The sequence below is a fragment of the Galeopterus variegatus genome, unplaced genomic scaffold (genome assembly GCF_000696425.1).
Source record: "Galeopterus variegatus unplaced genomic scaffold, G_variegatus-3.0.2 Scaffold5648, whole genome shotgun sequence".
NCBI classification, from domain to species: Eukaryota; Metazoa; Chordata; class Mammalia; order Dermoptera; family Cynocephalidae; genus Galeopterus; species Galeopterus variegatus.
Window position 1 is genome coordinate 91,928 of NW_007731759.1, and position 10,362 is coordinate 102,289.

General features: G+C 43.3%; 1 pseudogene; it reads right to left on the bottom strand.

Moving 5' to 3' along the window:
• Window positions 1-10,362, bottom strand: part of LOC103605189 — a 58,191-nt pseudogene that overhangs the window by 46,153 nt on the left and 1,676 nt on the right.

Below are 10,362 nucleotides of genomic sequence, written 5' to 3' on the forward strand. Positions count from 1 at the left end.
AAATATGTGACTTGAAAGGTGGAAGTGGCTTTAGAACTGAATAATGAGTAGAGGCAGAGACAGTTTTGAAGTAAATGCTAGAAAAAGCCTAGATTGCCATGAATGGAGCATTAAGGGCAATTCTGATGAGGGCTCAGAAGAAGAGGAGAGCTATAGAGAGAGCTTCAGTCTTAGAGATTATCTGATGCTTGTGATCAGAATGCTGGTAGAAATATGAAAAATAAAGGCCATTCTGATAAGGTCTTAGATGAAAATGAAGAATGTCTTATTGGAAACTGGAGGAAAGGCCATACTGGTTACAAAGTGATGAAGAACTTGGCTGAATTGTGTCCATGTCCTAGTACTTTGTGGAAGGCAGAATTTAAGAGCGATGAACTAGGATATTTGGTAGAAGAAATCTCTAAGCAAAGTGTTGAGGGTGCTGCATGGCTTCTCTTGACTACTTATAATAAAATGCAAAAAGAGAGAAACAAATCAAAGAGAAATTTATAATCAACAGGGAAGCAGAATTTGAAGATTTGGAAAAATTTCAGCCTGGTCATGTAAAGAATAAAAAAGTACATTTGGAGAGAAAACCAAAGGTGTGGCCAAGTGAACATTTGATAAAGAGATTAGTATGGATGAGAGGAAGCCAGATGTTATGCATCAAGACAATAAAATAATGACCCCAACGTGGAGATCTTCAAGACTGCCATTTCTGCCAGAGGCCCAGAGTATCAGAGCTTAGATGGCAGAACCATTTTATAGGAGGGGTCCAGGATGCCCATGTAACCTTTGGGCTTACTGCCCAGGACTGCCTCAAGTCTCTGCTACCCACATTCAAGTGCAGCACTCCTTGACTGCCCCAGCTGTGATTCAAGCTGGCCCAGATATAGCTCCAGCTGTTTCTCCAAGGTCACAAGGTCGAAGACTTGGCAGCATCCATGTGGTGCTAACTCTGCAGGTACACAGAGTGCAAGAGANGATGAAGAACTTGGCTGAATTGTGTCCATGTCCTAGTACTTTGTGGAAGGCAGAATTTAAGTGCGATGAACTAGGATATTTGGTAGAAGAAATCTCTAAGCCAAGTGTTGAGGGTGCTGCATGGCTTCTCTTGACTACTTATAATAAAATGCAAAAAGAGAGAAACAAATCAAAGAGAAATTTATAATCAACAGCGAAGCAAAATTTGAAGATTTGGAAAAATTTCAGCCTGGTCATGTAAAGAATAAAAAAGTATATTTGGAGAGAAAACCAAAGGTGTGGCCAAGTGAACATTTGATAAAGAGATTAGTATGGATGAGAGGAAGCCAGATGTTATGCATCAGGACAATAAAATAATGACCCCAACGTGGAGATCTTCAAGACTGCCATTTCTGCCAGAGGCCCAGAGTATCAGAGCTTAGATGGCAGAACCATTTTATAGGAGGGGTCCAGGATGCCCATGTAACCTTTGGGCTTACTGCCCAGGACTGCCTCAAGTCTCTGCTACCCACATTCAAGTGCAGCACTCCTTGACTGCCCCAGCTGTGACTCAAGCTGGCCCAGATATAGCTCCAGCTGTTTCTCCAAGGTCACAGGGTCGAAGACTTGGCAGCATCCATGTGGTGCTAACTCTGCAGGTACACAGAGTGCAAGAGATATGGAGACATGGCTGCCTCAGAGAGCCTAGGGGCCCAGGCAGAGGACTGCTGCATGGGTGGAGCCAGACCTGTAGAGCCACCAGTGTGCAACCCCAGCCTGGGAGAGCTGTGGACACCAACTTCTGAGAGCTGCTGCATGGGCTACACTCAGTGAAGCCATGGGGCAGGGCTGCTCAGGGCCTTGGGGGCCCAACCCCCAAGCCAGTTTGTTCATAGGGCAGAACATGGGGTCAAAGAAGATCAAGATTTAATGTTGTTTGCCTAGTTGTTTTTAAAACTTACTTGGGACCAGTTACCCCCCCTTTTTTTCTTTCCTATTTCTCTCTTCTCGAGTGGGAATGTCTAGGCTATGCCCATCCCACCATTGTGTTTTGGAAGCACATTACTTGCTTGATTTCACAGGCTCACAGCTGGAGTGGAATATGCCTAAGAATACATTGTACCTCGAGTCTCACCAGTATTTGATTTAGATGAGACCCTGGTCCTTAGACTTTTGAGTTGGTGCTGGAATGAGTTAAGACTTTTGGATCTATAGTGATGCAATGAATCCATTTTGTATGTGAAAAAGACATGGATTTTGGGGGCCGGGGGTATGGTCTGAATATGCCCTCCCCTCAATATTTGTGTATTAGAAATTAATCATCAATGTAAATAGTATTGAGAGGTGGAGCCTTTAGGAGGAGATTAAGTCATGAGGGTGAAGCCCCCTTGAATGGGATTAAGGCCTTTATAAAAGAGCCTTTACACAGCGCTCAGCCCTTTTGACTCTTCCCTCCCTCCCATATGTGAGGACGCAGTAGGAGGCACCATCTTGGAAGCAGACAGCAGCCCTCTCTAGACACCATATCTGCTGGTGACTTAATCTTGGACTTCCCAGCCACCAGAAATGTGAGAAAATAAACTTGCATTCTTTATAAATTACTTGGTCTCAGGAATTTTGTTATAGCAGCAGGAATGAACTAANTTGCATTCTTTATAAATTACTTGGTCTCAGGAATTTTGTTATAGCAGCAGGAATGAACTAAAACAAGTAAGCACTTGGATTCTGAAGAGTGAAGATTTTCTAGAAGGGAAACAGAAGGATTTCTGTTTCTGCCAAATCCCTGATGGCCCTGGAGGAGCTGGGTTACTCCCTTCCTAGGTGAAGGGCCCTGATGCTTGTATAAGCCTTTGTGCATGCCTGGTGAACCCTCCTCTTCCATCCTTTTTTCTGATTAGGTTTACAAAATCCAGAGAGAAATCTATATACTTCAAGGAGGTGTGTATGTCTATGTGTGCATGCGCATGTGTGCATTGGTGTTGGGGTGTGTCAGGAAAGGCTTCCTAAGGAGTTCACATGTTAGTTTAACCTACAGGGATGAACAGAAGATAACTTGGAGGAGAATAGGTTTGAGGACAGCTGATGGGATTAGAGGGTAGGATTGGGAAGGGTCATGTTGTACCAGCAAATAGAGCAAATATTTCAGAGTTGTGAGAATGTGGAACAGTTGTGTAAGTGTTGGTAATTCAGTGTCAAAAATAGCATCCCAAAATATATACTGAGTATGTGTCAAAGATTAATTTAACACATTAAAGAGGGAACCAGCAGAATGGTAAGGTTGGTTCAAAGAATGTAAGAGGCTGAAACATATCATCAGTGAATGAAAGAATGCTAAAATAAGATTTTATTAGATACTAAACTGGTTAATGTTGGACATGGAAATAAAACCGTAATGTTTGGTTATCTTTTCTACTGGACAAAATTTATTTAGATCTCTACCAAATAAAAACCATTTGCAACTTATCAATATTCTAAAGTTAACATCTACTTTGACAGAGTCCTAGTCTTAATCAATAGTAAATACTAAATCAAATGAAGTTACTTACCCCTGGAATATCAGGGGATTATTACGTGGGCTTGCTAGACAGTGTGCTAGAATGACGTTGACAGGCACCAGAAATCTTTATGTCTTATTTTTAAGCTTAACGTGTATTTTTTCTAAATACTAGAAGGGTGGAACAAGGGAGAAGTGGGGGATGAAAAAAAGGCTGGTGAGGCAGGCAGGACTGATGTGGGGGGCTTTGCCTGCTATGTAAGGATGTAAGGAGTGTGGACTTCATTCTAGTGCAAGTTACTGACTGGTTTTGATCAGGAAAGTGATATGATTTATTTCTCCACCCACCCATCCATCCATCCATCCATTTATTTATTCAACAAACTTAATTGAATGTGCCAAGTACTAGGCTCAGAGTTGGGAATAGACAGATGAACAGGACAAGACAGGCATGTGCTATTATGCAGTTTACATCTCATCGAGGGAAAAATACAATGACATTCTCCACCCATCCATCCATCCATCCATCCATCCATCCATTTATTTATTCAACAAACTTAATTGAATGTGCCAAGTACTAGGCTCAGAGTTGGGAATAGACAGATGAGCAGGACAAGACAGGCATGTGCTATTATGCAGTTTACATCTCATCGAGGGAAAAATACAATGAATACGTTGATTCTCTGGGTGTGGCCAACTCAGGGTAGTCAAGGATGGCCTCCAAAGAAGGAAGGGGGATCAGCTGCACAAGCTCTGGGGAAGTGGATTCCAGCACAGAGAAGTAACAAGGGCAAAGGCTGGAATGAGCTGGGTGGGTCCCATGAATAGAGAGATGACCCAGTGGCAGGAGTACAGGGACAGGGACTGAGCGGGATGAGCGTCCATGTGCAGTTGGAAGGGAGGTCACCCAGGGCCCTGTGATCTGAATCCTTTTCTAAGAGTGATGGTGTTTAATCTGGGAAAAGACGTGAACTAACTTCTGTTTTTCAGCTGATTATTTTGGCTGTTGTACGGAACATGGATTACGGGACACAGCAAGAGAAGTCAGAAGGGCAGGGTGGGGGGCTTGGGACGACTACCGCATCAGTCCTGTGAGAGATGATGCAGCCTATGCCACAATGTTCACAGGACCAGGTTCCTGTGTTTGAAATGTCACTTTGGCAGCTGAGGGGCAGAGGCCTGGACAGGAATGTGGCTGGAGTTAAAGGCCAGGGAAGAATTGAGGAGACTCCAGATTAGATGGTAATTATGGGGACAAAGAAATGGATTGAAATGATGTTTGGGGTGTAAAGAAAATAATTCAGCAGCTGCTCCTAAAGAGAAACGTTGTTATTCGATGGAGCCTTCATTTCCATATGCAAAGCCCAGCTAGAGGTGGGCCCAGGCTCTCACCCAGTCTCTCTGTCCTCCTGACCAGTCTGGTATCTCTCCATATGGAGTGGAAGGTAGCCCGAGGAGATATATGGGGTTTTGGGTCATCTCCCCATAGCAGGACACACTGTCAGCTGTTCCCAGTCTCTCCCGCATCAAGCAGAGGTTAATCTTGCTTTGACAAGAGCTTCTCTTGTAATGGTCTTATAGGTGCCTCCTGTGGTGGTGACGGCTGAATGTGTTGCATAACCTGTGAATGATTTCAAAAGGAGGAAAGAAGTCAGTGGTTTTCTGATATGTTCTTGCCCAGAGCCAGGATCCCACAGCCAATAAATAGCAGGGCAGGCATTTTTATCCCAGTCTTTGTTTCCCAAGCTCATGCCCCTTGGGGTAGAGCTTCTTTCAATGCAGTTTTGCAGTAAACTGTCAAACCTGGGGGCCTAGGTTGGAGGGCAAAGCCCCAGGGGCTCATTCAAGCAGGTTCCTGGACAATTCCCGGTTTCCTGCCTTACTTCTGATGGTAGTTTTCAAACACTAGTCTGTGTCTGGAGTGGGTGTTTTCCCATTCTAGAGCAAGAATGGCATGCGGTGTGGTGAGTTTAGTTGTTTTGTATCTACAGAGGAATGAAAATGCCAGGACTTGGGGAGCATGGGAGAGCCAGGTGAGGTCTCATTTGTTCTAACAAGTAACAAGGAAAATGTGATTGTATTTCCAACTTCCATTCTCTCTGGGTAATCACATACAGTGTTATACTCTCCAGGATCAAAGGTGACTCTGGATCTACATTGCAAATGAGTTACTGCACTTTGCAAGCCAAGTCACTACTACCCAGGCTGCTGTGAGATGGGCAGGTGTACCAGGGTGCTTGGCCTCAGAAAGATGACACAGCAAACCCAGTGAGGTAGGAGGCGCAGCTTTGAAACAATTGGTAGGGAGAAGAAGGGTTTGAGAATGGGACACAGGACGCAATCACTGAGCACAGAGATCCCAAGTAGGGAGGAGAATTTTCAGGAAAATTCAGCTTGGAATCTGATCAAAGGTAGGCCGTCAGCAACCCTAATCCTCCACCCCAGTGTAGCAGCCAAGAAGAGAAGGTGTTCTGTCGCAGATATTTGCAGCGAGGTTTGGAAGGCATGTTGTTCCTGAAGTTCCAGTAATTGCATGCATCTGTCACTAACAAATGGAAAATGGAAATAGCTCAAGAAATAGACTCACACTTGCTGAAGTTAGTGCTTGCAAGGCTAAACTTGAAGCAATTTTAGACACAGAGTATGGCGACTTTGCAGTGAGTATGTCGAGCTTGATAAGGAGAGAGTGGTTCAGTATAGATCAGTAAGAAGTTGTGTGTGTGTGTGTGTGTGTGTGTGTGTGTATGTGTGGTATGTTATAAATGTAAGCAACATTGTACTCATTTGACCAGTAAGGAATCTGATGCGTGTGTGTGTGTGTGTGCACGCGCATGTGTGTGTGTGTGGTATGTTATAAATGTAAGCAACATTGTACTCATTTGACCAGTAAGGAATCTGATGCCCAGAGAAGTTAGCTAACTTGTCCGTGTCACAGAGAATTGAATCCATGTCTGTAGGAGTCCAAACCACCCTGAACACTCACGGTTGGGGCTGGGGGCAGTGCTGAGGTGGGCTGGGGGAGAGGCGGACCAGCCAACGGGAGAAGGTGTTGGGAACGTGAGCAGATGCCGCACGGTGCCCAGCCTCTCCCAGGACACTAGTGTTCCTACTATTATGCACATCAACCATTATCAGTGGTTCTCACACTGCGTACAGTTTGTTACTGTATCACTAGCATTCAATGATAGATTAAGAAACATCCTACTTAAAGGCTTCTGTGCTCAAATAAATTTAGGTTAAAATGATTCTTTAACTGAAGGACATTTCCAACCCTAGTACAGGCTCTTACGCGTGATGAGCAGGAGCTAGAGCACAGTCCTAAACTTATTTGATTTTGCTACCCCCTTTTTTGGTGGATGGTGTCTATTTCTACAGCTATATCCATACATCAGGCTCCTTCCTTAGTGATCTGTATATTTAGTTCATTCTATGGAGTGGGTTTAGGTCTTTTCGTTTTTACTTTTCTGGAAAATGTTCTGCATTGCAAGAGCTTCTGCACATTTTACAGCTCAGAACGTGGTTGGCGGTGGGCAGAGAACGGAAGAGGAAAGGGCAGGGAAGAGGGTCTAGGATGTGGGGCAGCAGATTCAGCTACGTGGGAGGAGGATGCACAGCCTGCAGAACGAGCGTGTTATCTAGGGAAAATGGTGAAGGGATTCCAACGGCAGTCCAGACAAGGGGCATATAAACAGGCAAGCCAGGAGGCATGAGATTCTTGCAGTAAAGCAGAGAAAAGATGGGCAGGACAAAGAAGAGAGAGGGTAAGCCTGCTGTGCCTTGGCTCCTCGTCCTCCAGGCAGGCTGCTGCCCAGCACAAGTGCAGTTAACCAGGCTGGGGCTTTGGTTAGATGTGCTCATTGCTCTCAGCTCCCATCTTCTGACTGCTCAGAACGGTTGAGAGGTTCAAGGAGGTAATGCATCTGAGCATGACACCTCCCCCTTGCAGGTGAGAGACCAGGAGCACGGCCCTCTGCTGCCTCCACCTCACAGGGGAGAGACGAGGGCGTGGTCCTCAGCCCTTGCACAGGCTTGCTTTGCCTGGGGCTCAGAGTCCCTGTCACCTGTCAAGAACTTTGTCTCCCTTGCTTCCTCATCTTCCACCCATCTGGCCTCATCTCTTCCTCCAAGTGTCTTTTTTCCTGTCTTTTAGGCTCTGGGTTGTTCAAACCTTGAGCTTTTCGGATAAGCACTCTCCTGATAACTGGGCTCGGCTGCTCTCAGAAATAATTGCTCCCAGCCTGGCTGGAATCTAAAATTGGAACCTGGGTGAAAGGAACAGCTCCTCACCCTGCATGGCCTTGTCCCCTGGTGGCTGTCATAGACTGAAGGAGGCAGCGTGCAGTTCTTCTGGAGATCGATGGCTGCTGGTCCTGGTAGATCTGCTTTGTTTTGCAACATTATATTCTGCCAAACAGATTTAAAGAGAAATTTTAATTCCAATATGATAGGCCTATTGGTGGTGTGACATTAGGGAATTTTTTAATGTTTTTTTTTTCCACTTCAATCTATTTGTTACATATTCTCTTTCATGATGTGAATCAAAACTTCCACTGAATACTTTTTTTCTTCCATTATGTTACATGATGTTCTCTGTCTGTTACATCTGAACAAAAGAAAACTGGAAGGTCTGAAATGGCTGTTGTCAGCTTTTGGAAATCTGGACAGATGACTTCAACCTGTCTGCATGAATAATGGATTATTTAGGAGAATTGCTACGATGCTAACCTTGGACAACATTGTGATTTTAAAAATGTTGAATGAGTAATTTTGAAGCTTTATTATTTTTTTCTCTGATTTCTAAATGTAATATATGCTCATTGTAAAAACTGGAAATGCAGAAAAGAGAACTACCATCAAAATTAAATTATGGCATATTTCCTAAATCAGTCTGTGTCCCTGTCATCTCTCTCTCTCTTCTTCCCTCTCATAAATCAAGAGGTGATCAGACTGCATACATGGGTTGGTTTCATTTATTTAATTTTATATTTTGAAGAATTTCTTACTTCATTAAATAATCTTCCATTCATGATTTTTTCTTTTCTTTTCTTTTTTTTTTTTATTACATTTGGACCTTTAAGAAACATATACCATCAGATATACCACTATTCAATAAAAAATCTTCTAGTTTTGGGGAAGCTTACATATCACAAACTATCTTGCTTCTAGTCTCCAAGACTTTACTAAGAGTTTATCAGAAAGGTAGGCTCTGATCTATGGGATCCTGAGCCTTGAGGTTTTGAATGTTTCGATTATTGTAAAATAATGTTTTTTTTTTTTTATTTTATTTTTATTTTATTTTATTTTATTTTTTTGGTCTTTTGTCTTTTTTCCGTGTCCGGCAACGGATCGCAACCCTCAGTGTTGCCCCCGTACCGGACAGATATACCACTATTCAATAAAAAATCTTCTAGTTTTGGGGAAGCTTACATATCACAAACTATCTTGCTTCTAGTCTCCAAGACTTTACTAAGAGTTTATCAGAAAGGTAGGCTCTGATCTATGGGATCCTGAGCCTTGAGGTTTTGAATGTTTTGATTATTGTAAAATAATTTCAAGTGAAAGAACTTAATTCCAGCTGTTTTGCTTCTGGAATGGGCTAATGATTTTGAAGTTATCTAGTCTAGTATAAGAATATTCAATTCCTTAAGATTTGTGATCTAATCTGTCTTTGGAAAACCTGGTAAAAAAAAAAAGCAATTTTTTTTTCTGTACAATAAGGATGAATTTACCAGAACATACCCAATACTAATTATAACAAAAAGCAGTATAGATAATGTATATGTGCTGTGTTCATTTCAATGACTATTTCATAACCTAGTAACTACTATAACTATGGAGACCACTTCTGGATCAGTAAGAACTAAGTGTAGTTAGCTTAGGCTACGCCCAACTCTATAACAACTCTTTATATCTGACATTGATTAAAAATATAAAAGGGAAGTGAACAAATACATATTCATATATGATTATGTTTTCAAGAAGGTACTCTTTGCAAAAGTAAACAAGAGAAGAGACTTTCAGGAAGCCGTTGATGGGGACTGAAAAGGTTTAAGGCTATGGTGTTGGTAAGTACCCATGTGAGCTTAGGAAGGCATTGGCAAGACTAGATTCTGCAGTGTCCAAGGATAATTCTCTAAAAGAGGTCGGTGTTTTCTCAATTAATCTAAATTCTGAGGCTTTTACCAGTTGAGGGCTAGAAACAAGATCCAAAGAAAAGAGCCATCTTTGCAACGCTTAGAAAGGTGGCTGACTGTGCCACTTGGTTCATGGTGCTACATGGCCCAAAAGCCTTTGGTGGTGTGATATGCACAAGAAAAAAATTAATACACAAACCACAGAACACCATTAAAACCAAAAAACATTTTTTCATTTACAAAAGTATTCAGAGGCTGGCCAGTTAGCTCAGTTGGCTAGAGCACAGCCTCATAATACCAAGTTCACAGGTTCAGATCCCCATACTGGCCAGCCACCCCCCAAAAAATAAATAAATACAAAAGTATTCCGAACACATAAAACAAGGTAACGTTGATTGTTTCTTCTCATCTCCAGTAAGGGGTCTGCTGGTGGCTCCTCCACTGGGGCACTGGTTCTCTCCGAGCCAGTGTTGCTATCCCCGGCTCCTTCCTCTGCCACGCTGTCAACCCCATCCTGCCCACTCGCCTTCTTCACCATTCTGTTGGCTCTCCCTCCATCGCTTCTTCGGGGTGTGTCTCCTCTGTCTCCATGGGAATGCTCCTGTCATCCTTCCTGTCCTCAGCTTGGTCGTGTTGCTATCCCCGGCTCCTTCCTCTGCCACGCTGTCAACCCCATCCTGCCCACTCACCTTCTTCACCATTCGGTTGGCTCTCCCTCCATCGCTTCTTCAGGGTGTGTCTCCTCTGTCTCCATGGGAATGCTCCTGTCATCCTTCCTGTCCTCAGCTTGGT